The sequence below is a fragment of the Schistocerca serialis genome, unplaced genomic scaffold, assembly GCF_023864345.2.
Source record: "Schistocerca serialis cubense isolate TAMUIC-IGC-003099 unplaced genomic scaffold, iqSchSeri2.2 HiC_scaffold_1265, whole genome shotgun sequence".
Taxonomy (NCBI): domain Eukaryota; kingdom Metazoa; phylum Arthropoda; class Insecta; order Orthoptera; family Acrididae; genus Schistocerca; species Schistocerca serialis.
The window spans coordinates 246,370-265,645 of NW_026047475.1; the positions used below are offsets into that span (position 1 = coordinate 246,370).

The 19,276-nt window shown below is 53.3% G+C and overlaps 56 non-coding genes across 56 annotated transcripts; 36 read left to right on the forward strand and 20 right to left on the reverse strand.

Annotated features, from left to right (window-relative positions):
* Nucleotides 1-28: 28 nt before the first annotated feature.
* On the reverse strand, nucleotides 29-100 carry Trnam-cau (transfer RNA methionine (anticodon CAU)). The gene has a single exon. It is a non-coding gene; the product is annotated as a tRNA-Met (tRNA).
* Nucleotides 101-387: 287 nt separating this feature from the next.
* On the reverse strand, nucleotides 388-460 carry Trnar-acg (transfer RNA arginine (anticodon ACG)). Its single transcript has one exon. It is a non-coding gene; the product is annotated as a tRNA-Arg (tRNA).
* Nucleotides 461-838: 378 nt separating this feature from the next.
* Nucleotides 839-930, forward strand: Trnai-uau (transfer RNA isoleucine (anticodon UAU)). Its single transcript is given in 2 exon segments — nucleotides 839-876; nucleotides 895-930. It is a non-coding gene; the product is annotated as a tRNA-Ile (tRNA).
* A 107-nt stretch (nucleotides 931-1,037) lies between these two features.
* Nucleotides 1,038-1,109, forward strand: Trnad-guc (transfer RNA aspartic acid (anticodon GUC)). Its single transcript has one exon. It is a non-coding gene; the product is annotated as a tRNA-Asp (tRNA).
* A 245-nt stretch (nucleotides 1,110-1,354) lies between these two features.
* On the reverse strand, nucleotides 1,355-1,426 carry Trnam-cau (transfer RNA methionine (anticodon CAU)). Its single transcript has one exon. It is a non-coding gene; the product is annotated as a tRNA-Met (tRNA).
* Nucleotides 1,427-1,713: 287 nt separating this feature from the next.
* On the reverse strand, nucleotides 1,714-1,786 carry Trnar-acg (transfer RNA arginine (anticodon ACG)). Its single transcript has one exon. It is a non-coding gene; the product is annotated as a tRNA-Arg (tRNA).
* Nucleotides 1,787-2,164: 378 nt separating this feature from the next.
* Trnai-uau (transfer RNA isoleucine (anticodon UAU)) lies at nucleotides 2,165-2,256 on the forward strand. Its single transcript is given in 2 exon segments — nucleotides 2,165-2,202; nucleotides 2,221-2,256. It is a non-coding gene; the product is annotated as a tRNA-Ile (tRNA).
* Nucleotides 2,257-2,363: 107 nt separating this feature from the next.
* Trnad-guc (transfer RNA aspartic acid (anticodon GUC)) lies at nucleotides 2,364-2,435 on the forward strand. Its single transcript has one exon. It is a non-coding gene; the product is annotated as a tRNA-Asp (tRNA).
* Nucleotides 2,436-2,680: 245 nt separating this feature from the next.
* Trnam-cau (transfer RNA methionine (anticodon CAU)) lies at nucleotides 2,681-2,752 on the reverse strand. The gene has a single exon. It is a non-coding gene; the product is annotated as a tRNA-Met (tRNA).
* Nucleotides 2,753-3,039: 287 nt separating this feature from the next.
* Trnar-acg (transfer RNA arginine (anticodon ACG)) lies at nucleotides 3,040-3,112 on the reverse strand. Its single transcript has one exon. It is a non-coding gene; the product is annotated as a tRNA-Arg (tRNA).
* Nucleotides 3,113-3,490: 378 nt separating this feature from the next.
* On the forward strand, nucleotides 3,491-3,582 carry Trnai-uau (transfer RNA isoleucine (anticodon UAU)). Its single transcript is given in 2 exon segments — nucleotides 3,491-3,528; nucleotides 3,547-3,582. It is a non-coding gene; the product is annotated as a tRNA-Ile (tRNA).
* A 107-nt stretch (nucleotides 3,583-3,689) lies between these two features.
* Trnad-guc (transfer RNA aspartic acid (anticodon GUC)) lies at nucleotides 3,690-3,761 on the forward strand. The gene has a single exon. It is a non-coding gene; the product is annotated as a tRNA-Asp (tRNA).
* A 107-nt stretch (nucleotides 3,762-3,868) lies between these two features.
* Trnad-guc (transfer RNA aspartic acid (anticodon GUC)) lies at nucleotides 3,869-3,940 on the forward strand. Its single transcript has one exon. It is a non-coding gene; the product is annotated as a tRNA-Asp (tRNA).
* A 604-nt stretch (nucleotides 3,941-4,544) lies between these two features.
* Trnar-acg (transfer RNA arginine (anticodon ACG)) lies at nucleotides 4,545-4,617 on the reverse strand. The gene has a single exon. It is a non-coding gene; the product is annotated as a tRNA-Arg (tRNA).
* A 378-nt stretch (nucleotides 4,618-4,995) lies between these two features.
* Trnai-uau (transfer RNA isoleucine (anticodon UAU)) lies at nucleotides 4,996-5,087 on the forward strand. Its single transcript is given in 2 exon segments — nucleotides 4,996-5,033; nucleotides 5,052-5,087. It is a non-coding gene; the product is annotated as a tRNA-Ile (tRNA).
* Nucleotides 5,088-5,194: 107 nt separating this feature from the next.
* On the forward strand, nucleotides 5,195-5,266 carry Trnad-guc (transfer RNA aspartic acid (anticodon GUC)). The gene has a single exon. It is a non-coding gene; the product is annotated as a tRNA-Asp (tRNA).
* Nucleotides 5,267-5,870: 604 nt separating this feature from the next.
* On the reverse strand, nucleotides 5,871-5,943 carry Trnar-acg (transfer RNA arginine (anticodon ACG)). Its single transcript has one exon. It is a non-coding gene; the product is annotated as a tRNA-Arg (tRNA).
* Nucleotides 5,944-6,321: 378 nt separating this feature from the next.
* Trnai-uau (transfer RNA isoleucine (anticodon UAU)) lies at nucleotides 6,322-6,413 on the forward strand. Its single transcript is given in 2 exon segments — nucleotides 6,322-6,359; nucleotides 6,378-6,413. It is a non-coding gene; the product is annotated as a tRNA-Ile (tRNA).
* A 107-nt stretch (nucleotides 6,414-6,520) lies between these two features.
* Trnad-guc (transfer RNA aspartic acid (anticodon GUC)) lies at nucleotides 6,521-6,592 on the forward strand. Its single transcript has one exon. It is a non-coding gene; the product is annotated as a tRNA-Asp (tRNA).
* A 107-nt stretch (nucleotides 6,593-6,699) lies between these two features.
* On the forward strand, nucleotides 6,700-6,771 carry Trnad-guc (transfer RNA aspartic acid (anticodon GUC)). Its single transcript has one exon. It is a non-coding gene; the product is annotated as a tRNA-Asp (tRNA).
* A 604-nt stretch (nucleotides 6,772-7,375) lies between these two features.
* On the reverse strand, nucleotides 7,376-7,448 carry Trnar-acg (transfer RNA arginine (anticodon ACG)). Its single transcript has one exon. It is a non-coding gene; the product is annotated as a tRNA-Arg (tRNA).
* Nucleotides 7,449-7,826: 378 nt separating this feature from the next.
* Nucleotides 7,827-7,918, forward strand: Trnai-uau (transfer RNA isoleucine (anticodon UAU)). Its single transcript is given in 2 exon segments — nucleotides 7,827-7,864; nucleotides 7,883-7,918. It is a non-coding gene; the product is annotated as a tRNA-Ile (tRNA).
* Nucleotides 7,919-8,025: 107 nt separating this feature from the next.
* On the forward strand, nucleotides 8,026-8,097 carry Trnad-guc (transfer RNA aspartic acid (anticodon GUC)). Its single transcript has one exon. It is a non-coding gene; the product is annotated as a tRNA-Asp (tRNA).
* Nucleotides 8,098-8,204: 107 nt separating this feature from the next.
* On the forward strand, nucleotides 8,205-8,276 carry Trnad-guc (transfer RNA aspartic acid (anticodon GUC)). The gene has a single exon. It is a non-coding gene; the product is annotated as a tRNA-Asp (tRNA).
* Nucleotides 8,277-8,880: 604 nt separating this feature from the next.
* Trnar-acg (transfer RNA arginine (anticodon ACG)) lies at nucleotides 8,881-8,953 on the reverse strand. Its single transcript has one exon. It is a non-coding gene; the product is annotated as a tRNA-Arg (tRNA).
* Nucleotides 8,954-9,331: 378 nt separating this feature from the next.
* Trnai-uau (transfer RNA isoleucine (anticodon UAU)) lies at nucleotides 9,332-9,423 on the forward strand. The gene is given in 2 exon segments: nucleotides 9,332-9,369; nucleotides 9,388-9,423. It is a non-coding gene; the product is annotated as a tRNA-Ile (tRNA).
* A 107-nt stretch (nucleotides 9,424-9,530) lies between these two features.
* On the forward strand, nucleotides 9,531-9,602 carry Trnad-guc (transfer RNA aspartic acid (anticodon GUC)). Its single transcript has one exon. It is a non-coding gene; the product is annotated as a tRNA-Asp (tRNA).
* A 107-nt stretch (nucleotides 9,603-9,709) lies between these two features.
* Trnad-guc (transfer RNA aspartic acid (anticodon GUC)) lies at nucleotides 9,710-9,781 on the forward strand. The gene has a single exon. It is a non-coding gene; the product is annotated as a tRNA-Asp (tRNA).
* Nucleotides 9,782-10,385: 604 nt separating this feature from the next.
* Trnar-acg (transfer RNA arginine (anticodon ACG)) lies at nucleotides 10,386-10,458 on the reverse strand. The gene has a single exon. It is a non-coding gene; the product is annotated as a tRNA-Arg (tRNA).
* A 378-nt stretch (nucleotides 10,459-10,836) lies between these two features.
* Nucleotides 10,837-10,928, forward strand: Trnai-uau (transfer RNA isoleucine (anticodon UAU)). The gene is given in 2 exon segments: nucleotides 10,837-10,874; nucleotides 10,893-10,928. It is a non-coding gene; the product is annotated as a tRNA-Ile (tRNA).
* A 107-nt stretch (nucleotides 10,929-11,035) lies between these two features.
* On the forward strand, nucleotides 11,036-11,107 carry Trnad-guc (transfer RNA aspartic acid (anticodon GUC)). The gene has a single exon. It is a non-coding gene; the product is annotated as a tRNA-Asp (tRNA).
* A 107-nt stretch (nucleotides 11,108-11,214) lies between these two features.
* Trnad-guc (transfer RNA aspartic acid (anticodon GUC)) lies at nucleotides 11,215-11,286 on the forward strand. Its single transcript has one exon. It is a non-coding gene; the product is annotated as a tRNA-Asp (tRNA).
* A 604-nt stretch (nucleotides 11,287-11,890) lies between these two features.
* On the reverse strand, nucleotides 11,891-11,963 carry Trnar-acg (transfer RNA arginine (anticodon ACG)). Its single transcript has one exon. It is a non-coding gene; the product is annotated as a tRNA-Arg (tRNA).
* A 378-nt stretch (nucleotides 11,964-12,341) lies between these two features.
* Trnai-uau (transfer RNA isoleucine (anticodon UAU)) lies at nucleotides 12,342-12,433 on the forward strand. The gene is given in 2 exon segments: nucleotides 12,342-12,379; nucleotides 12,398-12,433. It is a non-coding gene; the product is annotated as a tRNA-Ile (tRNA).
* Nucleotides 12,434-12,540: 107 nt separating this feature from the next.
* On the forward strand, nucleotides 12,541-12,612 carry Trnad-guc (transfer RNA aspartic acid (anticodon GUC)). The gene has a single exon. It is a non-coding gene; the product is annotated as a tRNA-Asp (tRNA).
* A 107-nt stretch (nucleotides 12,613-12,719) lies between these two features.
* On the forward strand, nucleotides 12,720-12,791 carry Trnad-guc (transfer RNA aspartic acid (anticodon GUC)). The gene has a single exon. It is a non-coding gene; the product is annotated as a tRNA-Asp (tRNA).
* Nucleotides 12,792-13,395: 604 nt separating this feature from the next.
* Trnar-acg (transfer RNA arginine (anticodon ACG)) lies at nucleotides 13,396-13,468 on the reverse strand. The gene has a single exon. It is a non-coding gene; the product is annotated as a tRNA-Arg (tRNA).
* A 378-nt stretch (nucleotides 13,469-13,846) lies between these two features.
* Trnai-uau (transfer RNA isoleucine (anticodon UAU)) lies at nucleotides 13,847-13,938 on the forward strand. Its single transcript is given in 2 exon segments — nucleotides 13,847-13,884; nucleotides 13,903-13,938. It is a non-coding gene; the product is annotated as a tRNA-Ile (tRNA).
* Nucleotides 13,939-14,045: 107 nt separating this feature from the next.
* Nucleotides 14,046-14,117, forward strand: Trnad-guc (transfer RNA aspartic acid (anticodon GUC)). The gene has a single exon. It is a non-coding gene; the product is annotated as a tRNA-Asp (tRNA).
* Nucleotides 14,118-14,224: 107 nt separating this feature from the next.
* Nucleotides 14,225-14,296, forward strand: Trnad-guc (transfer RNA aspartic acid (anticodon GUC)). Its single transcript has one exon. It is a non-coding gene; the product is annotated as a tRNA-Asp (tRNA).
* A 245-nt stretch (nucleotides 14,297-14,541) lies between these two features.
* On the reverse strand, nucleotides 14,542-14,613 carry Trnam-cau (transfer RNA methionine (anticodon CAU)). Its single transcript has one exon. It is a non-coding gene; the product is annotated as a tRNA-Met (tRNA).
* A 287-nt stretch (nucleotides 14,614-14,900) lies between these two features.
* Trnar-acg (transfer RNA arginine (anticodon ACG)) lies at nucleotides 14,901-14,973 on the reverse strand. Its single transcript has one exon. It is a non-coding gene; the product is annotated as a tRNA-Arg (tRNA).
* Nucleotides 14,974-15,351: 378 nt separating this feature from the next.
* On the forward strand, nucleotides 15,352-15,443 carry Trnai-uau (transfer RNA isoleucine (anticodon UAU)). The gene is given in 2 exon segments: nucleotides 15,352-15,389; nucleotides 15,408-15,443. It is a non-coding gene; the product is annotated as a tRNA-Ile (tRNA).
* Nucleotides 15,444-15,550: 107 nt separating this feature from the next.
* Trnad-guc (transfer RNA aspartic acid (anticodon GUC)) lies at nucleotides 15,551-15,622 on the forward strand. Its single transcript has one exon. It is a non-coding gene; the product is annotated as a tRNA-Asp (tRNA).
* A 107-nt stretch (nucleotides 15,623-15,729) lies between these two features.
* Trnad-guc (transfer RNA aspartic acid (anticodon GUC)) lies at nucleotides 15,730-15,801 on the forward strand. Its single transcript has one exon. It is a non-coding gene; the product is annotated as a tRNA-Asp (tRNA).
* Nucleotides 15,802-16,046: 245 nt separating this feature from the next.
* Nucleotides 16,047-16,118, reverse strand: Trnam-cau (transfer RNA methionine (anticodon CAU)). Its single transcript has one exon. It is a non-coding gene; the product is annotated as a tRNA-Met (tRNA).
* Nucleotides 16,119-16,405: 287 nt separating this feature from the next.
* Nucleotides 16,406-16,478, reverse strand: Trnar-acg (transfer RNA arginine (anticodon ACG)). The gene has a single exon. It is a non-coding gene; the product is annotated as a tRNA-Arg (tRNA).
* A 378-nt stretch (nucleotides 16,479-16,856) lies between these two features.
* On the forward strand, nucleotides 16,857-16,948 carry Trnai-uau (transfer RNA isoleucine (anticodon UAU)). Its single transcript is given in 2 exon segments — nucleotides 16,857-16,894; nucleotides 16,913-16,948. It is a non-coding gene; the product is annotated as a tRNA-Ile (tRNA).
* Nucleotides 16,949-17,055: 107 nt separating this feature from the next.
* On the forward strand, nucleotides 17,056-17,127 carry Trnad-guc (transfer RNA aspartic acid (anticodon GUC)). Its single transcript has one exon. It is a non-coding gene; the product is annotated as a tRNA-Asp (tRNA).
* A 107-nt stretch (nucleotides 17,128-17,234) lies between these two features.
* Trnad-guc (transfer RNA aspartic acid (anticodon GUC)) lies at nucleotides 17,235-17,306 on the forward strand. Its single transcript has one exon. It is a non-coding gene; the product is annotated as a tRNA-Asp (tRNA).
* A 245-nt stretch (nucleotides 17,307-17,551) lies between these two features.
* Nucleotides 17,552-17,623, reverse strand: Trnam-cau (transfer RNA methionine (anticodon CAU)). Its single transcript has one exon. It is a non-coding gene; the product is annotated as a tRNA-Met (tRNA).
* Nucleotides 17,624-17,910: 287 nt separating this feature from the next.
* Nucleotides 17,911-17,983, reverse strand: Trnar-acg (transfer RNA arginine (anticodon ACG)). The gene has a single exon. It is a non-coding gene; the product is annotated as a tRNA-Arg (tRNA).
* Nucleotides 17,984-18,361: 378 nt separating this feature from the next.
* On the forward strand, nucleotides 18,362-18,453 carry Trnai-uau (transfer RNA isoleucine (anticodon UAU)). The gene is given in 2 exon segments: nucleotides 18,362-18,399; nucleotides 18,418-18,453. It is a non-coding gene; the product is annotated as a tRNA-Ile (tRNA).
* A 107-nt stretch (nucleotides 18,454-18,560) lies between these two features.
* Trnad-guc (transfer RNA aspartic acid (anticodon GUC)) lies at nucleotides 18,561-18,632 on the forward strand. The gene has a single exon. It is a non-coding gene; the product is annotated as a tRNA-Asp (tRNA).
* Nucleotides 18,633-18,739: 107 nt separating this feature from the next.
* Trnad-guc (transfer RNA aspartic acid (anticodon GUC)) lies at nucleotides 18,740-18,811 on the forward strand. Its single transcript has one exon. It is a non-coding gene; the product is annotated as a tRNA-Asp (tRNA).
* Nucleotides 18,812-19,056: 245 nt separating this feature from the next.
* Trnam-cau (transfer RNA methionine (anticodon CAU)) lies at nucleotides 19,057-19,128 on the reverse strand. Its single transcript has one exon. It is a non-coding gene; the product is annotated as a tRNA-Met (tRNA).
* Nucleotides 19,129-19,276: the final 148 nt, after the last annotated feature.

Below are 19,276 nucleotides of genomic sequence, written 5' to 3' on the forward strand. Positions count from 1 at the left end.
TCGACGCAGTCCGCAAAATAAATAATTTTAGCAGAGCGTGGTTTCGATCCACGGACCTCTGGGTTATGGGCCCAACACGCTCCCACTGCGCCACTCTGCTGGCTAGGCTTGCGCCCGCTCTTCGCCACGTGACGTGGGACACTTGGGAAGTGTTGTCTGCGTCGCTTTCACACGCCTGTATTTAATTGCGTATCATCTCCTACAGCTCTCAGCTTGACTTGTCTCGACTTTGCTCGACTGACGCTACGCTGACGCTTGCAGGCAGCGATATTTACCACGATCGACTCGACATGCAGCTGCGAGATGCACAGGAGCAACAAAGCACTCCACGATGCGGCGACATACGAAATCCACTGCCCAGCTACGCGTCGGCAACTAACAAAATGCCGACCCTGCCAGGATTCGAACCTGGAATCTTCTGATCCGTAGTCAGACGCGTTATCCGTTGCGCCACAGGGCCAATGGCAGCACTTCTTTCTACGAGACAAGTGCAATTCGCTAAGAAACGTGTTCTCCATGGCTGAGCAAGCTCCCAAGGAAGGTACCTTTCGTGCAGCTGCGTGGCCGCAGTGCGCCTGCAGAGCTTAGAGCTTGCCACGCATCTGCTCTCGCTGTTCGACAGGTAGCAGAAGGCAAGGCGCGCGTTTTCCCGCGTTTTCTCGACGACGAGAGCCGGTTGATGTGCATGTAAGCGTAGCATATGAAACAAGAATAGCACGAAGCATTGGTAGTCAGGTGCCAAAGTCGCAGTATGGCATCAGGTGGCGATCGTATGTTTCTGTGGCCACCACTGGTTTGCAGCAAAGTGAATACCGCTAACTGAGAGCGCTGTGTTGTAGCCCCAGTGGCGCAATTGGTTAGCGCACGGTACTTATAAGGCAGTAGCCGTGAGCAATGCCGGGGTTGTGAGTTCGAGCCTCACCTGGGGCATACTTTTATTTCATAGCAGCTGTCTCTGACAGCAACAGGAGGCTAGGTTTGAGATGTATCAGCTATTTGAGTAACATAATTGTGCATTCGAGACGCTAGCTGCGTCTTCCTCGGTAGTATAGTGGTTAGTATCCCCGCCTGTCACGCGGGAGACCGGGGTTCGATTCCCCGCCGGGGAGGTGCGATTTTTATCTCACAAACCTGTTCGAGTGTTGCCCGTATGGGGGTCGTAAGAGCATTAACTTTGCGACCGTGGAGTGTAGTTGGTGCGAAATCTTAAAAAATGCTACATCTTAGGAAGTGGTTCTCGCATTCTTCACACTTCAGAATTACGGGGTTTGCTGTTAACGCTGAGTCAAAGCACCCCAGCCCACGCTGTGGGCGTAATAATAGAGCTCGACGCAGTCCGCAAAATAAATAATTTTAGCAGAGCGTGGTTTCGATCCACGGACCTCTGGGTTATGGGCCCAGCACGCTCCCACTGCGCCACTCTGCTGGCTAGGCTTGCGCCCGCTCTTCGCCACGTGACGTGGGACACTTGGGAAGTGTTGTCTGCGTCGCTTTCACACGCCTGTATTTAATTGCGTATCATCTCCTACAGCTCTCAGCTTGACTTGTCTCGACTTTGCTCGACTGACGCTACGCTGACGCTTGCAGGCAGCGATATTTACCACGATCGACTCGACATGCAGCTGCGAGATGCACAGGAGCAACAAAGCACTCCACGATGCGGCGACATACGAAATCCACTGCCCAGCTACGCGTCGGCAACTAACAAAATGCCGACCCTGCCAGGATTCGAACCTGGAATCTTCTGATCCGTAGTCAGACGCGTTATCCGTTGCGCCACAGGGCCAATGGCAGCACTTCTTTCTACGAGACAAGTGCAATTCGCTAAGAAACGTGTTCTCCATGGCTGAGCAAGCTCCCAAGGAAGGTACCTTTCGTGCAGCTGCGTGGCCGCAGTGCGCCTGCAGAGCTTAGAGCTTGCCACGCATCTGCTCTCGCTGTTCGACAGGTAGCAGAAGGCAAGGCGCGCGTTTTCCCGCGTTTTCTCGACGACGAGAGCCGGTTGATGTGCATGTAAGCGTAGCATATGAAACAAGAATAGCACGAAGCATTGGTAGTCAGGTGCCAAAGTCGCAGTATGGCATCAGGTGGCGATCGTATGTTTCTGTGGCCACCACTGGTTTGCAGCAAAGTGAATACCGCTAACTGAGAGCGCTGTGTTGTAGCCCCAGTGGCGCAATTGGTTAGCGCACGGTACTTATAAGGCAGTAGCCGTGAGCAATGCCGGGGTTGTGAGTTCGAGCCTCACCTGGGGCATACTTTTATTTCATAGCAGCTGTCCCTGACAGTAACAGGAGGCTAGGTTTGAGATGTATCAGCTATTTGAGTAACATAATTGTGCATTCGAGACGCTAGCTGCGTCTTCCTCGGTAGTATAGTGGTTAGTATCCCCGCCTGTCACGCGGGAGACCGGGGTTCGATTCCCCGCCGGGGAGGTGCGATTTTTATCTCACAAACCTGTTCGAGTGTTGCCCGTATGGGGGTCGTAAGAGCATTAACTTTGCGACCGTGGAGTGTAGTTGGTGCGAAATCTTAAAAAATGCTACATCTTAGGAAGTGGTTCTCGCATTCTTCACACTTCAGAATTACGGGGTTTGCTGTTAACGCTGAGTCAAAGCACCCCAGCCCACGCTGTGGGCGTAATAATAGAGCTCGACGCAGTCCGCAAAATAAATAATTTTAGCAGAGCGTGGTTTCGATCCACGGACCTCTGGGTTATGTGCCCAACACGCTCCCACTGCGCCACTCTGCTGGCTAGGCTTGCGCCCGCTCTTCGCCACGTGACGTGGGACACTTGGGAAGTGTTGTCTGCGTCGCTTTCACACGCCTGTATTTAATTGCGTATCATCTCCTACAGCTCTCAGCTTGACTTGTCTCGACTTTGCTCGACTGACGCTACGCTGACGCTTGCAGGCAGCGATATTTACCACGATCGACTCGACATGCAGCTGCGAGATGCACAGGAGCAACAAAGCACTCCACGATGCGGCGACATACGAAATCCACTGCCCAGCTACGCGTCGGCAACTAACAAAATGCCGACCCTGCCAGGATTCGAACCTGGAATCTTCTGATCCGTAGTCAGACGCGTTATCCGTTGCGCCACAGGGCCAATGGCAGCACTTCTTTCTACGAGACAAGTGCAATTCGCTAAGAAACGTGTTCTCCATGGCTGAGCAAGCTCCCAAGGAAGGTACCTTTCGTGCAGCTGCGTGGCCGCAGTGCGCCTGCAGAGCTTAGAGCTTGCCACGCATCTGCTCTCGCTGTTCGACAGGTAGCAGAAGGCAAGGCGCGCGTTTTCCCGCGTTTTCTCGACGACGAGAGCCGGTTGATGTGCATGTAAGCGTAGCATATGAAACAAGAATAGCACGAAGCATTGGTAGTCAGGTGCCAAAGTCGCAGTATGGCATCAGGTGGCGATCGTATGTTTCTGTGGCCACCACTGGTTTGCAGCAAAGTGAATACCGCTAACTGAGAGCGCTGTGTTGTAGCCCCAGTGGCGCAATTGGTTAGCGCACGGTACTTATAAGGCAGTAGCCGTGAGCAATGCCGGGGTTGTGAGTTCGAGCCTCACCTGGGGCATACTTTTATTTCATAGCAGCTGTCTCTGACAGCAACAGGAGGCTAGGTTTGAGATGTATCAGCTATTTGAGTAACATAATTGTGCATTCGAGACGCTAGCTGCGTCTTCCTCGGTAGTATAGTGGTTAGTATCCCCGCCTGTCACGCGGGAGACCGGGGTTCGATTCCCCGCCGGGGAGGCACATCCGATTTTTAATTGCTGCTCTATCACTCGCCGAACTTAGTGTAGGACGTTTGCGGCTACTAGCACCATATCTCTCGCACAAGGGCACCTGTCTACAGCGCATCCTCGGTAGTATAGTGGTTAGTATCCCCGCCTGTCACGCGGGAGACCGGGGTTCGATTCCCCGCCGGGGAGGTGCGATTTTTATCTCACAAACCTGTTCGAGTGTTGCCCGTATGGGGGTCGTAAGAGCATTAACTTTGCGACCGTGGAGTGTAGTTGGTGCGAAATCTTAAAAAATGCTACATCTTAGGAAGTGGTTCTCGCATTCTTCACACTTCAGAATTACGGGGTTTGCTGTTAACGCTGAGTCAAAGCACCCCAGCCCACGCTGTGGGCGTAATAATAGAGCTCGACGCAGTCCGCAAAATAAATAATTTTAGCAGAGCGTGGTTTCGATCCACAGACCTCTGGGTTATGGGCACAGCACGCTCCCACTGCGCCACCCTGCTGGCTAGGCTTGCGCCCGCTCTTCGCCACGTGACGTGGGACACTTGGGAAGTGTTGTCTGCGTCGCTTTCACACGCCTGTATTTAATTGCGTATCATCTCCTACAGCTCTCAGCTTGACTTGTCTCGACTTTGCTCGACTGACGCTACGCTGACGCTTGCAGGCAGCGATATTTACCACGATCGACTCGACATGCAGCTGCGAGATGCACAGGAGCAACAAAGCACTCCACGATGCGGCGACATACGAAATCCACTGCCCAGCTACGCGTCGGCAACTAACAAAATGCCGACCCTGCCAGGATTCGAACCTGGAATCTTCTGATCCGTAGTCAGACGCGTTATCCGTTGCGCCACAGGGCCAATGGCAGCACTTCTTTCTACGAGACAAGTGCAATTCGCTAAGAAACGTGTTCTCCATGGCTGAGCAAGCTCCCAAGGAAGGTACCTTTCGTGCAGCTGCGTGGCCGCAGTGCGCCTGCAGAGCTTAGAGCTTGCCACGCATCTGCTCTCGCTGTTCGACAGGTAGCAGAAGGCAAGGCGCGCGTTTTCCCGCGTTTTCTCGACGACGAGAGCCGGTTGATGTGCATGTAAGCGTAGCATATGAAACAAGAATAGCACGAAGCATTGGTAGTCAGGTGCCAAAGTCGCAGTATGGCATCAGGTGGCGATCGTATGTTTCTGTGGCCACCACTGGTTTGCAGCAAAGTGAATACCGCTAACTGAGAGCGCTGTGTTGTAGCCCCAGTGGCGCAATTGGTTAGCGCACGGTACTTATAAGGCAGTAGCCGTGAGCAATGCCGGGGTTGTGAGTTCGAGCCTCACCTGGGGCATACTTTTATTTCATAGCAGCTGTCTCTGACAGCAACAGGAGGCTAGGTTTGAGATGTATCAGCTATTTGAGTAACATAATTGTGCATTCGAGACGCTAGCTGCGTCTTCCTCGGTAGTATAGTGGTTAGTATCCCCGCCTGTCACGCGGGAGACCGGGGTTCGATTCCCCGCCGGGGAGGTGCGATTTTTATCTCACAAACCTGTTCGAGTGTTGCCCGTATGGGGGTCGTAAGAGCATTAACTTTGCGACCGTGGAGTGTAGTTGGTGCGAAATCTTAAAAAATGCTACATCTTAGGAAGTGGTTCTCGCATTCTTCACACTTCAGAATTACGGGGTTTGCTGTTAACGCTGAGTCAAAGCACCCCAGCCCACGCTGTGGGCGTAATAATAGAGCTCGACGCAGTCCGCAAAATAAATAATTTTAGCAGAGCGTGGTTTCGATCCACAGACCTCTGGGTTATGGGCACAGCACGCTCCCACTGCGCCACCCTGCTGGCTAGGCTTGCGCCCGCTCTTCGCCACGTGACGTGGGACACTTGGGAAGTGTTGTCTGCGTCGCTTTCACACGCCTGTATTTAATTGCGTATCATCTCCTACAGCTCTCAGCTTGACTTGTCTCGACTTTGCTCGACTGACGCTACGCTGACGCTTGCAGGCAGCGATATTTACCACGATCGACTCGACATGCAGCTGCGAGATGCACAGGAGCAACAAAGCACTCCACGATGCGGCGACATACGAAATCCACTGCCCAGCTACGCGTCGGCAACTAACAAAATGCCGACCCTGCCAGGATTCGAACCTGGAATCTTCTGATCCGTAGTCAGACGCGTTATCCGTTGCGCCACAGGGCCAATGGCAGCACTTCTTTCTACGAGACAAGTGCAATTCGCTAAGAAACGTGTTCTCCATGGCTGAGCAAGCTCCCAAGGAAGGTACCTTTCGTGCAGCTGCGTGGCCGCAGTGCGCCTGCAGAGCTTAGAGCTTGCCACGCATCTGCTCTCGCTGTTCGACAGGTAGCAGAAGGCAAGGCGCGCGTTTTCCCGCGTTTTCTCGACGACGAGAGCCGGTTGATGTGCATGTAAGCGTAGCATATGAAACAAGAATAGCACGAAGCATTGGTAGTCAGGTGCCAAAGTCGCAGTATGGCATCAGGTGGCGATCGTATGTTTCTGTGGCCACCACTGGTTTGCAGCAAAGTGAATACCGCTAACTGAGAGCGCTGTGTTGTAGCCCCAGTGGCGCAATTGGTTAGCGCACGGTACTTATAAGGCAGTAGCCGTGAGCAATGCCGGGGTTGTGAGTTCGAGCCTCACCTGGGGCATACTTTTATTTCATAGCAGCTGTCTCTGACAGCAACAGGAGGCTAGGTTTGAGATGTATCAGCTATTTGAGTAACATAATTGTGCATTCGAGACGCTAGCTGCGTCTTCCTCGGTAGTATAGTGGTTAGTATCCCCGCCTGTCACGCGGGAGACCGGGGTTCGATTCCCCGCCGGGGAGGCACATCCGATTTTTAATTGCTGCTCTATCACTCGCCGAACTTAGTGTAGGACGTTTGCGGCTACTAGCACCATATCTCTCGCACAAGGGCACCTGTCTACAGCGCATCCTCGGTAGTATAGTGGTTAGTATCCCCGCCTGTCACGCGGGAGACCGGGGTTCGATTCCCCGCCGGGGAGGTGCGATTTTTATCTCACAAACCTGTTCGAGTGTTGCCCGTATGGGGGTCGTAAGAGCATTAACTTTGCGACCGTGGAGTGTAGTTGGTGCGAAATCTTAAAAAATGCTACATCTTAGGAAGTGGTTCTCGCATTCTTCACACTTCAGAATTACGGGGTTTGCTGTTAACGCTGAGTCAAAGCACCCCAGCCCACGCTGTGGGCGTAATAATAGAGCTCGACGCAGTCCGCAAAATAAATAATTTTAGCAGAGCGTGGTTTCGATCCACGGACCTCTGGGTTATGGGCACAGCACGCTCCCACTGCGCCACCCTGCTGGCTAGGCTTGCGCCCGCTCTTCGCCACGTGACGTGGGACACTTGGGAAGTGTTGTCTGCGTCGCTTTCACACGCCTGTATTTAATTGCGTATCATCTCCTACAGCTCTCAGCTTGACTTGTCTCGACTTTGCTCGACTGACGCTACGCTGACGCTTGCAGGCAGCGATATTTACCACGATCGACTCGACATGCAGCTGCGAGATGCACAGGAGCAACAAAGCACTCCACGATGCGGCGACATACGAAATCCACTGCCCAGCTACGCGTCGGCAACTAACAAAATGCCGACCCTGCCAGGATTCGAACCTGGAATCTTCTGATCCGTAGTCAGACGCGTTATCCGTTGCGCCACAGGGCCAATGGCAGCACTTCTTTCTACGAGACAAGTGCAATTCGCTAAGAAACGTGTTCTCCATGGCTGAGCAAGCTCCCAAGGAAGGTACCTTTCGTGCAGCTGCGTGGCCGCAGTGCGCCTGCAGAGCTTAGAGCTTGCCACGCATCTGCTCTCGCTGTTCGACAGGTAGCAGAAGGCAAGGCGCGCGTTTTCCCGCGTTTTCTCGACGACGAGAGCCGGTTGATGTGCATGTAAGCGTAGCATATGAAACAAGAATAGCACGAAGCATTGGTAGTCAGGTGCCAAAGTCGCAGTATGGCATCAGGTGGCGATCGTATGTTTCTGTGGCCACCACTGGTTTGCAGCAAAGTGAATACCGCTAACTGAGAGCGCTGTGTTGTAGCCCCAGTGGCGCAATTGGTTAGCGCACGGTACTTATAAGGCAGTAGCCGTGAGCAATGCCGGGGTTGTGAGTTCGAGCCTCACCTGGGGCATACTTTTATTTCATAGCAGCTGTCTCTGACAGCAACAGGAGGCTAGGTTTGAGATGTATCAGCTATTTGAGTAACATAATTGTGCATTCGAGACGCTAGCTGCGTCTTCCTCGGTAGTATAGTGGTTAGTATCCCCGCCTGTCACGCGGGAGACCGGGGTTCGATTCCCCGCCGGGGAGGCACATCCGATTTTTAATTGCTGCTCTATCACTCGCCGAACTTAGTGTAGGACGTTTGCGGCTACTAGCACCATATCTCTCGCACAAGGGCACCTGTCTACAGCGCATCCTCGGTAGTATAGTGGTTAGTATCCCCGCCTGTCACGCGGGAGACCGGGGTTCGATTCCCCGCCGGGGAGGTGCGATTTTTATCTCACAAACCTGTTCGAGTGTTGCCCGTATGGGGGTCGTAAGAGCATTAACTTTGCGACCGTGGAGTGTAGTTGGTGCGAAATCTTAAAAAATGCTACATCTTAGGAAGTGGTTCTCGCATTCTTCACACTTCAGAATTACGGGGTTTGCTGTTAACGCTGAGTCAAAGCACCCCAGCCCACGCTGTGGGCGTAATAATAGAGCTCGACGCAGTCCGCAAAATAAATAATTTTAGCAGAGCGTGGTTTCGATCCACGGACCTCTGGGTTATGGGCACAGCACGCTCCCACTGCGCCACCCTGCTGGCTAGGCTTGCGCCCGCTCTTCGCCACGTGACGTGGGACACTTGGGAAGTGTTGTCTGCGTCGCTTTCACACGCCTGTATTTAATTGCGTATCATCTCCTACAGCTCTCAGCTTGACTTGTCTCGACTTTGCTCGACTGACGCTACGCTGACGCTTGCAGGCAGCGATATTTACCACGATCGACTCGACATGCAGCTGCGAGATGCACAGGAGCAACAAAGCACTCCACGATGCGGCGACATACGAAATCCACTGCCCAGCTACGCGTCGGCAACTAACAAAATGCCGACCCTGCCAGGATTCGAACCTGGAATCTTCTGATCCGTAGTCAGACGCGTTATCCGTTGCGCCACAGGGCCAATGGCAGCACTTCTTTCTACGAGACAAGTGCAATTCGCTAAGAAACGTGTTCTCCATGGCTGAGCAAGCTCCCAAGGAAGGTACCTTTCGTGCAGCTGCGTGGCCGCAGTGCGCCTGCAGAGCTTAGAGCTTGCCACGCATCTGCTCTCGCTGTTCGACAGGTAGCAGAAGGCAAGGCGCGCGTTTTCCCGCGTTTTCTCGACGACGAGAGCCGGTTGATGTGCATGTAAGCGTAGCATATGAAACAAGAATAGCACGAAGCATTGGTAGTCAGGTGCCAAAGTCGCAGTATGGCATCAGGTGGCGATCGTATGTTTCTGTGGCCACCACTGGTTTGCAGCAAAGTGAATACCGCTAACTGAGAGCGCTGTGTTGTAGCCCCAGTGGCGCAATTGGTTAGCGCACGGTACTTATAAGGCAGTAGCCGTGAGCAATGCCGGGGTTGTGAGTTCGAGCCTCACCTGGGGCATACTTTTATTTCATAGCAGCTGTCTCTGACAGCAACAGGAGGCTAGGTTTGAGATGTATCAGCTATTTGAGTAACATAATTGTGCATTCGAGACGCTAGCTGCGTCTTCCTCGGTAGTATAGTGGTTAGTATCCCCGCCTGTCACGCGGGAGACCGGGGTTCGATTCCCCGCCGGGGAGGCACATCCGATTTTTAATTGCTGCTCTATCACTCGCCGAACTTAGTGTAGGACGTTTGCGGCTACTAGCACCATATCTCTCGCACAAGGGCACCTGTCTACAGCGCATCCTCGGTAGTATAGTGGTTAGTATCCCCGCCTGTCACGCGGGAGACCGGGGTTCGATTCCCCGCCGGGGAGGTGCGATTTTTATCTCACAAACCTGTTCGAGTGTTGCCCGTATGGGGGTCGTAAGAGCATTAACTTTGCGACCGTGGAGTGTAGTTGGTGCGAAATCTTAAAAAATGCTACATCTTAGGAAGTGGTTCTCGCATTCTTCACACTTCAGAATTACGGGGTTTGCTGTTAACGCTGAGTCAAAGCACCCCAGCCCACGCTGTGGGCGTAATAATAGAGCTCGACGCAGTCCGCAAAATAAATAATTTTAGCAGAGCGTGGTTTCGATCCACGGACCTCTGGGTTATGGGCACAGCACGCTCCCACTGCGCCACCCTGCTGGCTAGGCTTGCGCCCGCTCTTCGCCACGTGACGTGGGACACTTGGGAAGTGTTGTCTGCGTCGCTTTCACACGCCTGTATTTAATTGCGTATCATCTCCTACAGCTCTCAGCTTGACTTGTCTCGACTTTGCTCGACTGACGCTACGCTGACGCTTGCAGGCAGCGATATTTACCACGATCGACTCGACATGCAGCTGCGAGATGCACAGGAGCAACAAAGCACTCCACGATGCGGCGACATACGAAATCCACTGCCCAGCTACGCGTCGGCAACTAACAAAATGCCGACCCTGCCAGGATTCGAACCTGGAATCTTCTGATCCGTAGTCAGACGCGTTATCCGTTGCGCCACAGGGCCAATGGCAGCACTTCTTTCTACGAGACAAGTGCAATTCGCTAAGAAACGTGTTCTCCATGGCTGAGCAAGCTCCCAAGGAAGGTACCTTTCGTGCAGCTGCGTGGCCGCAGTGCGCCTGCAGAGCTTAGAGCTTGCCACGCATCTGCTCTCGCTGTTCGACAGGTAGCAGAAGGCAAGGCGCGCGTTTTCCCGCGTTTTCTCGACGACGAGAGCCGGTTGATGTGCATGTAAGCGTAGCATATGAAACAAGAATAGCACGAAGCATTGGTAGTCAGGTGCCAAAGTCGCAGTATGGCATCAGGTGGCGATCGTATGTTTCTGTGGCCACCACTGGTTTGCAGCAAAGTGAATACCGCTAACTGAGAGCGCTGTGTTGTAGCCCCAGTGGCGCAATTGGTTAGCGCACGGTACTTATAAGGCAGTAGCCGTGAGCAATGCCGGGGTTGTGAGTTCGAGCCTCACCTGGGGCATACTTTTATTTCATAGCAGCTGTCTCTGACAGCAACAGGAGGCTAGGTTTGAGATGTATCAGCTATTTGAGTAACATAATTGTGCATTCGAGACGCTAGCTGCGTCTTCCTCGGTAGTATAGTGGTTAGTATCCCCGCCTGTCACGCGGGAGACCGGGGTTCGATTCCCCGCCGGGGAGGCACATCCGATTTTTAATTGCTGCTCTATCACTCGCCGAACTTAGTGTAGGACGTTTGCGGCTACTAGCACCATATCTCTCGCACAAGGGCACCTGTCTACAGCGCATCCTCGGTAGTATAGTGGTTAGTATCCCCGCCTGTCACGCGGGAGACCGGGGTTCGATTCCCCGCCGGGGAGGTGCGATTTTTATCTCACAAACCTGTTCGAGTGTTGCCCGTATGGGGGTCGTAAGAGCATTAACTTTGCGACCGTGGAGTGTAGTTGGTGCGAAATCTTAAAAAATGCTACATCTTAGGAAGTGGTTCTCGCATTCTTCACACTTCAGAATTACGGGGTTTGCTGTTAACGCTGAGTCAAAGCACCCCAGCCCACGCTGTGGGCGTAATAATAGAGCTCGACGCAGTCCGCAAAATAAATAATTTTAGCAGAGCGTGGTTTCGATCCACGGACCTCTGGGTTATGGGCACAGCACGCTCCCACTGCGCCACCCTGCTGGCTAGGCTTGCGCCCGCTCTTCGCCACGTGACGTGGGACACTTGGGAAGTGTTGTCTGCGTCGCTTTCACACGCCTGTATTTAATTGCGTATCATCTCCTACAGCTCTCAGCTTGACTTGTCTCGACTTTGCTCGACTGACGCTACGCTGACGCTTGCAGGCAGCGATATTTACCACGATCGACTCGACATGCAGCTGCGAGATGCACAGGAGCAACAAAGCACTCCACGATGCGGCGACATACGAAATCCACTGCCCAGCTACGCGTCGGCAACTAACAAAATGCCGACCCTGCCAGGATTCGAACCTGGAATCTTCTGATCCGTAGTCAGACGCGTTATCCGTTGCGCCACAGGGCCAATGGCAGCACTTCTTTCTACGAGACAAGTGCAATTCGCTAAGAAACGTGTTCTCCATGGCTGAGCAAGCTCCCAAGGAAGGTACCTTTCGTGCAGCTGCGTGGCCGCAGTGCGCCTGCAGAGCTTAGAGCTTGCCACGCATCTGCTCTCGCTGTTCGACAGGTAGCAGAAGGCAAGGCGCGCGTTTTCCCGCGTTTTCTCGACGACGAGAGCCGGTTGATGTGCATGTAAGCGTAGCATATGAAACAAGAATAGCACGAAGCATTGGTAGTCAGGTGCCAAAGTCGCAGTATGGCATCAGGTGGCGATCGTATGTTTCTGTGGCCACCACTGGTTTGCAGCAAAGTGAATACCGCTAACTGAGAGCGCTGTGTTGTAGCCCCAGTGGCGCAATTGGTTAGCGCACGGTACTTATAAGGCAGTAGCCGTGAGCAATGCCGGGGTTGTGAGTTCGAGCCTCACCTGGGGCATACTTTTATTTCATAGCAGCTGTCTCTGACAGCAACAGGAGGCTAGGTTTGAGATGTATCAGCTATTTGAGTAACATAATTGTGCATTCGAGACGCTAGCTGCGTCTTCCTCGGTAGTATAGTGGTTAGTATCCCCGCCTGTCACGCGGGAGACCGGGGTTCGATTCCCCGCCGGGGAGGCACATCCGATTTTTAATTGCTGCTCTATCACTCGCCGAACTTAGTGTAGGACGTTTGCGGCTACTAGCACCATATCTCTCGCACAAGGGCACCTGCCTACAGCGCATCCTCGGTAGTATAGTGGTTAGTATCCCCGCCTGTCACGCGGGAGACCGGGGTTCGATTCCCCGCCGGGGAGGTGCGATTTTTATCTCACAAACCTGTTCGAGTGTTGCCCGTATGGGGGTCGTAAGAGCATTAACTTTGCGACCGTGGAGTGTAGTTGGTGCGAAATCTTAAAAAATGCTACATCTTAGGAAGTGGTTCTCGCATTCTTCACACTTCAGAATTACGGGGTTTGCTGTTAACGCTGAGTCAAAGCACCCCAGCCCACGCTGTGGGCGTAATAATAGAGCTCGACGCAGTCCGCAAAATAAATAATTTTAGCAGAGCGTGGTTTCGATCCACGGACCTCTGGGTTATGGGCACAGCACGCTCCCACTGCGCCACCCTGCTGGCTAGGCTTGCGCCCGCTCTTCGCCACGTGACGTGGGACACTTGGGAAGTGTTGTCTGCGTCGCTTTCACACGCCTGTATTTAATTGCGTATCATCTCCTACAGCTCTCAGCTTGACTTGTCTCGACTTTGCTCGACTGACGCTACGCTGACGCTTGCAGGCAGCGATATTTACCACGATCGACTCGACATGCAGCTGCGAGATGCACAGGAGCAACAAAGCACTCCACGATGCGGCGACATACGAAATCCACTGCCCAGCTACGCGTCGGCAACTAACAAAATGCCGACCCTGCCAGGATTCGAACCTGGAATCTTCTGATCCGTAGTCAGACGCGTTATCCGTTGCGCCACAGGGCCAATGGCAGCACTTCTTTCTACGAGACAAGTGCAATTCGCTAAGAAACGTGTTCTCCATGGCTGAGCAAGCTCCCAAGGAAGGTACCTTTCGTGCAGCTGCGTGGCCGCAGTGCGCCTGCAGAGCTTAGAGCTTGCCACGCATCTGCTCTCGCTGTTCGACAGGTAGCAGAAGGCAAGGCGCGCGTTTTCCCGCGTTTTCTCGACGACGAGAGCCGGTTGATGTGCATGTAAGCGTAGCATATGAAACAAGAATAGCACGAAGCATTGGTAGTCAGGTGCCAAAGTCGCAGTATGGCATCAGGTGGCGATCGTATGTTTCTGTGGCCACCACTGGTTTGCAGCAAAGTGAATACCGCTAACTGAGAGCGCTGTGTTGTAGCCCCAGTGGCGCAATTGGTTAGCGCACGGTACTTATAAGGCAGTAGCCGTGAGCAATGCCGGGGTTGTGAGTTCGAGCCTCACCTGGGGCATACTTTTATTTCATAGCAGCTGTCTCTGACAGCAACAGGAGGCTAGGTTTGAGATGTATCAGCTATTTGAGTAACATAATTGTGCATTCGAGACGCTAGCTGCGTCTTCCTCGGTAGTATAGTGGTTAGTATCCCCGCCTGTCACGCGGGAGACCGGGGTTCGATTCCCCGCCGGGGAGGCACATCCGATTTTTAATTGCTGCTCTATCACTCGCCGAACTTAGTGTAGGACGTTTGCGGCTACTAGCACCATATCTCTCGCACAAGGGCACCTGTCTACAGCGCATCCTCGGTAGTATAGTGGTTAGTATCCCCGCCTGTCACGCGGGAGACCGGGGTTCGATTCCCCGCCGGGGAGGTGCGATTTTTATCTCACAAACCTGTTCGAGTGTTGCCCGTATGGGGGTCGTAAGAGCATTAACTTTGCGACCGTGGAGTGTAGTTGGTGCGAAATCTTAAAAAATGCTACATCTTAGGAAGTGGTTCTCGCATTCTTCACACTTCAGAATTACGGGGTTTGCTGTTAACGCTGAGTCAAAGCACCCCAGCCCACGCTGTGGGCGTAATAATCGAGCTCGACGCAGTCCGCAAAATAAATAATTTTAGCAGAGCGTGGTTTCGATCCACGGACCTCTGGGTTATGGGCCCAGCACGCTTCCACTGCGCCACTCTGCTGGCTAGGCTTGCGCCCGCTCTTCGCCACGTGACGTGGGACACTTGGGAAGTGTTGTCTGCGTCGCTTTCACACGCCTGTATTTAATTGCGTATCATCTCCTACAGCTCTCAGCTTGACTTGTCTCGACTTTGCTCGACTGACGCTACGCTGACGCTTGCAGGCAGCGATATTTACCACGATCGACTCGACATGCAGCTGCGAGATGCACAGGAGCAACAAAGCACTCCACGATGCGGCGACATACGAAATCCACTGCCCAGCTACGCGTCGGCAACTAACAGAATGCCGACCCTGCCAGGATTCGAACCTGGAATCTTCTGATCCGTAGTCAGACGCGTTATCCGTTGCGCCACAGGGCCAATGGCAGCACTTCTTTCTACGAGACAAGTGCAATTCGCTAAGAAACGTGTTCTCCATGGCTGAGCAAGCTCCCAAGGAAGGTACCTTTCGTGCAGCTGCGTGGCCGCAGTGCGCCTGCAGAGCTTAGAGCTTGCCACGCATCTGCTCTCGCTGTTCGACAGGTAGCAGAAGGCAAGGCGCGCGTTTTCCCGCGTTTTCTCGACGACGAGAGCCGGTTGATGTGCATGTAAGCGTAGCATATGAAACAAGAATAGCACGAAGCATTGGTAGTCAGGTGCCAAAGTCGCAGTATGGCATCAGGTGGCGATCGTATGTTTCTGTGGCCACCACTGGTTTGCAGCAAAGTGAATACCGCTAACTGAGAGCGCTGTGTTGTAGCCCCAGTGGCGCAATTGGTTAGCGCACGGTACTTATAAGGCAGTAGCCGTGAGCAATGCCGGGGTTGTGAGTTCGAGCCTCACCTGGGGCATACTTTTATTTCATAGCAGCTGTCTCTGACAGCAACAGGAGGCTAGGTTTGAGATGTATCAGCTATTTGAGTAACATAATTGTGCATTCGAGACGCTAGCTGCGTGTTCCTCGGTAGTATAGTGGTTAGTATCCCCGCCTGTCACGCGGGAGACCGGGGTTCGATTCCCCGCCGGGGAGGCACATCCGATTTTTAATTGCTGCTCTATCACTCGCCGAACTTAGTGTAGGACGTTTGCGGCTACTAGCACCATATCTCTCGCACAAGGGCACCTGTCTACAGCGCATCCTCGGTAGTATAGTGGTTAGTATCCCCGCCTGTCACGCGGCAGACCGGGGTTCGATTCCCCGCCGGGGAGGTGCGATTTTTATCTCACAAACCTGTTCGAGTGTTGCCCGTATGGGGGTCGTAAGAGCATTAACTTTGCGATCGTGGAGTGTAGTTGGTGCGAAATCTTAAAAAATGCTACATCTTAGGAAGTGGTTCTCGCATTCTTCACACTTCAGAATTACGGGGTTTGCTGTTAACGCTGAGTCAAAGCACCCCAGCCCACGCTGTGGGCGTAATAATCGAGCTCGACGCAGTCCGCAAAATAAATAATTTTAGCAGAGCGTGGTTTCGATCCACGGACCTCTGGGTTATGGGCCCAGCACGCTTCCACTGCGCCACTCTGCTGGCTAGGCTTGCGCCCGCTCTTCGCCACGTGACGTGGGACACTTGGGAAGTGTTGTCTGCGTCGCTTTCACACGCCTGTATTTAATTGCGTATCATCTCCTACAGCTCTCAGCTTGACTTGTCTCGACTTTGCTCGACTGACGCTACGCTGACGCTTGCAGGCAGCGATATTTACCACGATCGACTCGACATGCAGCTGCGAGATGCACAGGAGCAACAAAGCACTCCACGATGCGGCGACATACGAAATCCACTGCCCAGCTACGCGTCGGCAACTAACAGAATGCCGACCCTGCCAGGATTCGAACCTGGAATCTTCTGATCCGTAGTCAGACGCGTTATCCGTTGCGCCACAGGGCCAATGGCAGCACTTCTTTCTACGAGACAAGTGCAATTCGCTAAGAAACGTGTTCTCCATGGCTGAGCAAGCTCCCAAGGAAGGTACCTTTCGTGCAGCTGCGTGGCCGCAGTGCGCCTGCAGAGCTTAGAGCTTGCCACGCATCTGCTCTCGCTGTTCGACAGGTAGCAGAAGGCAAGGCGCGCGTTTTCCCGCGTTTTCTCGACGACGAGAGCCGGTTGATGTGCATGTAAGCGTAGCATATGAAACAAGAATAGCACGAAGCATTGGTAGTCAGGTGCCAAAGTCGCAGTATGGCATCAGGTGGCGATCGTATGTTTCTGTGGCCACCACTGGTTTGCAGCAAAGTGAATACCGCTAACTGAGAGCGCTGTGTTGTAGCCCCAGTGGCGCAATTGGTTAGCGCACGGTACTTATAAGGCAGTAGCCGTGAGCAATGCCGGGGTTGTGAGTTCGAGCCTCACCTGGGGCATACTTTTATTTCATAGCAGCTGTCTCTGACAGCAACAGGAGGCTAGGTTTGAGATGTATCAGCTATTTGAGTAACATAATTGTGCATTCGAGACGCTAGCTGCGTCTTCCTCGGTAGTATAGTGGTTAGTATCCCCGCCTGTCACGCGGGAGACCGGGGTTCGATTCCCCGCCGGGGAGGCACATCCGATTTTTAATTGCTGCTCTATCACTCGCCGAACTTAGTGTAGGACGTTTGCGGCTACTAGCACCATATCTCTCGCACAAGGGCACCTGCCTACAGCGCATCCTCGGTAGTATAGTGGTTAGTATCCCCGCCTGTCACGCGGGAGACCGGGGTTCGATTCCCCGCCGGGGAGGTGCGATTTTTATCTCACAAACCTGTTCGAGTGTTGCCCGTATGGGGGTCGTAAGAGCATTAACTTTGCGATCGTGGAGTGTAGTTGGTGCGAAATCTTAAAAAATGCTACATCTTAGGAAGTGGTTCTCGCATTCTTCACACTTCAGAATTACGGGGTTTGCTGTTAACGCTGAGTCAAAGCACCCCAGCCCACGCTGTGGGCGTAATAATCGAGCTCGACGCAGTCCGCAAAATAAATAATTTTAGCAGAGCGTGGTTTCGATCCACGGACCTCTGGGTTATGGGCCCAGCACGCTTCCACTGCGCCACTCTGCTGGCTAGGCTTGCGCCCGCTCTTCGCCACGTGACGTGGGACACTTGGGAAGTGTTGTCTGCGTCGCTTTCACACGCCTGTATTTAATTGCGTATCATCTCCTACAGCTCTCAGCTTGACTTGTCTCGACTTTGCTCGACTGACGCTACGCTGACGCTTGCAGGCAGCGATATTTACCACGATCGACTCGACATGCAGCTGCGAGATGCACAGGAGCAACAAAGCACTCCACGATGCGGCGACATACGAAATCCACTGCCCAGCTACGCGTCGGCAACTAACAGAATGCCGACCCTGCCAGGATTCGAACCTGGAATCTTCTGATCCGTAGTCAGACGCGTTATCCGTTGCGCCACAGGGCCAATGGCAGCACTTCTTTCTACGAGACAAGTGCAATTCGCTAAGAAACGTGTTCTCCATGGCTGAGCAAGCTCCCAAGGAAGGTACCTTTCGTGCAGCTGCGTGGCCGCAGTGCGCCTGCAGAGCTTAGAGCTTGCCACGCATCTGCTCTCGCTGTTCGACAGGTAGCAGAAGGCAAGGCGCGCGTTTTCCCGCGTTTTCTCGACGACGAGAGCCGGTTGATGTGCATGTAAGCGTAGCATATGAAACAAGAATAGCACGAAGCATTGGTAGTCAGGTGCCAAAGTCGCAGTATGGCATCAGGTGGCGATCGTATGTTTCTGTGGCCACCACTGGTTTGCAGCAAAGTGAATACCGCTAACTGAGAGCGCTGTGTTGTAGCCCCAGTGGCGCAATTGGTTAGCGCACGGTACTTATAAGGCAGTAGCCGTGAGCAATGCCGGGGTTGTGAGTTCGAGCCTCACCTGGGGCATACTTTTATTTCATAGCAGCTGTCTCTGACAGCAACAGGAGGCTAGGTTTGAGATGTATCAGCTATTTGAGTAACATAATTGTGCATTCGAGACGCTAGCTGCGTCTTCCTCGGTAGTATAGTGGTTAGTATCCCCGCCTGTCACGCGGGAGACCGGGGTTCGATTCCCCGCCGGGGAGGCACATCCGATTTTTAATTGCTGCTCTATCACTCGCCGAACTTAGTGTAGGACGTTTGCGGCTACTAGCACCATATCTCTCGCACAAGGGCACCTGTCTACAGCGCATCCTCGGTAGTATAGTGGTTAGTATCCCCGCCTGTCACGCGGCAGACCGGGGTTCGATTCCCCGCCGGGGAGGTGCGATTTTTATCTCACAAACCTGTTCGAGTGTTGCCCGTATGGGGGTCGTAAGAGCATTAACTTTGCGATCGTGGAGTGTAGTTGGTGCGAAATCTTAAAAAATGCTACATCTTAGGAAGTGGTTCTCGCATTCTTCACACTTCAGAATTACGGGGTTTGCTGTTAACGCTGAGTCAAAGCACCCCAGCCCACGCTGTGGGCGTAATAATCGAGCTCGACGCAGTCCGCAAAATAAATAATTTTAGCAGAGCGTGGTTTCGATCCACGGACCTCTGGGTTATGGGCCCAGCACGCTTCCACTGCGCCACTCTGCTGGCTAGGCTTGCGCCCGCTCTTCGCCACGTGACGTGGGACACTTGGGAAGTGTTGTCTGCGTCGCTTTCACACGCCTGTATTTAATTGCGTATCATCTCCTACAGCTCTCAGCTTGACTTGTCTCGACTTTGCTCGACTGACGCTACG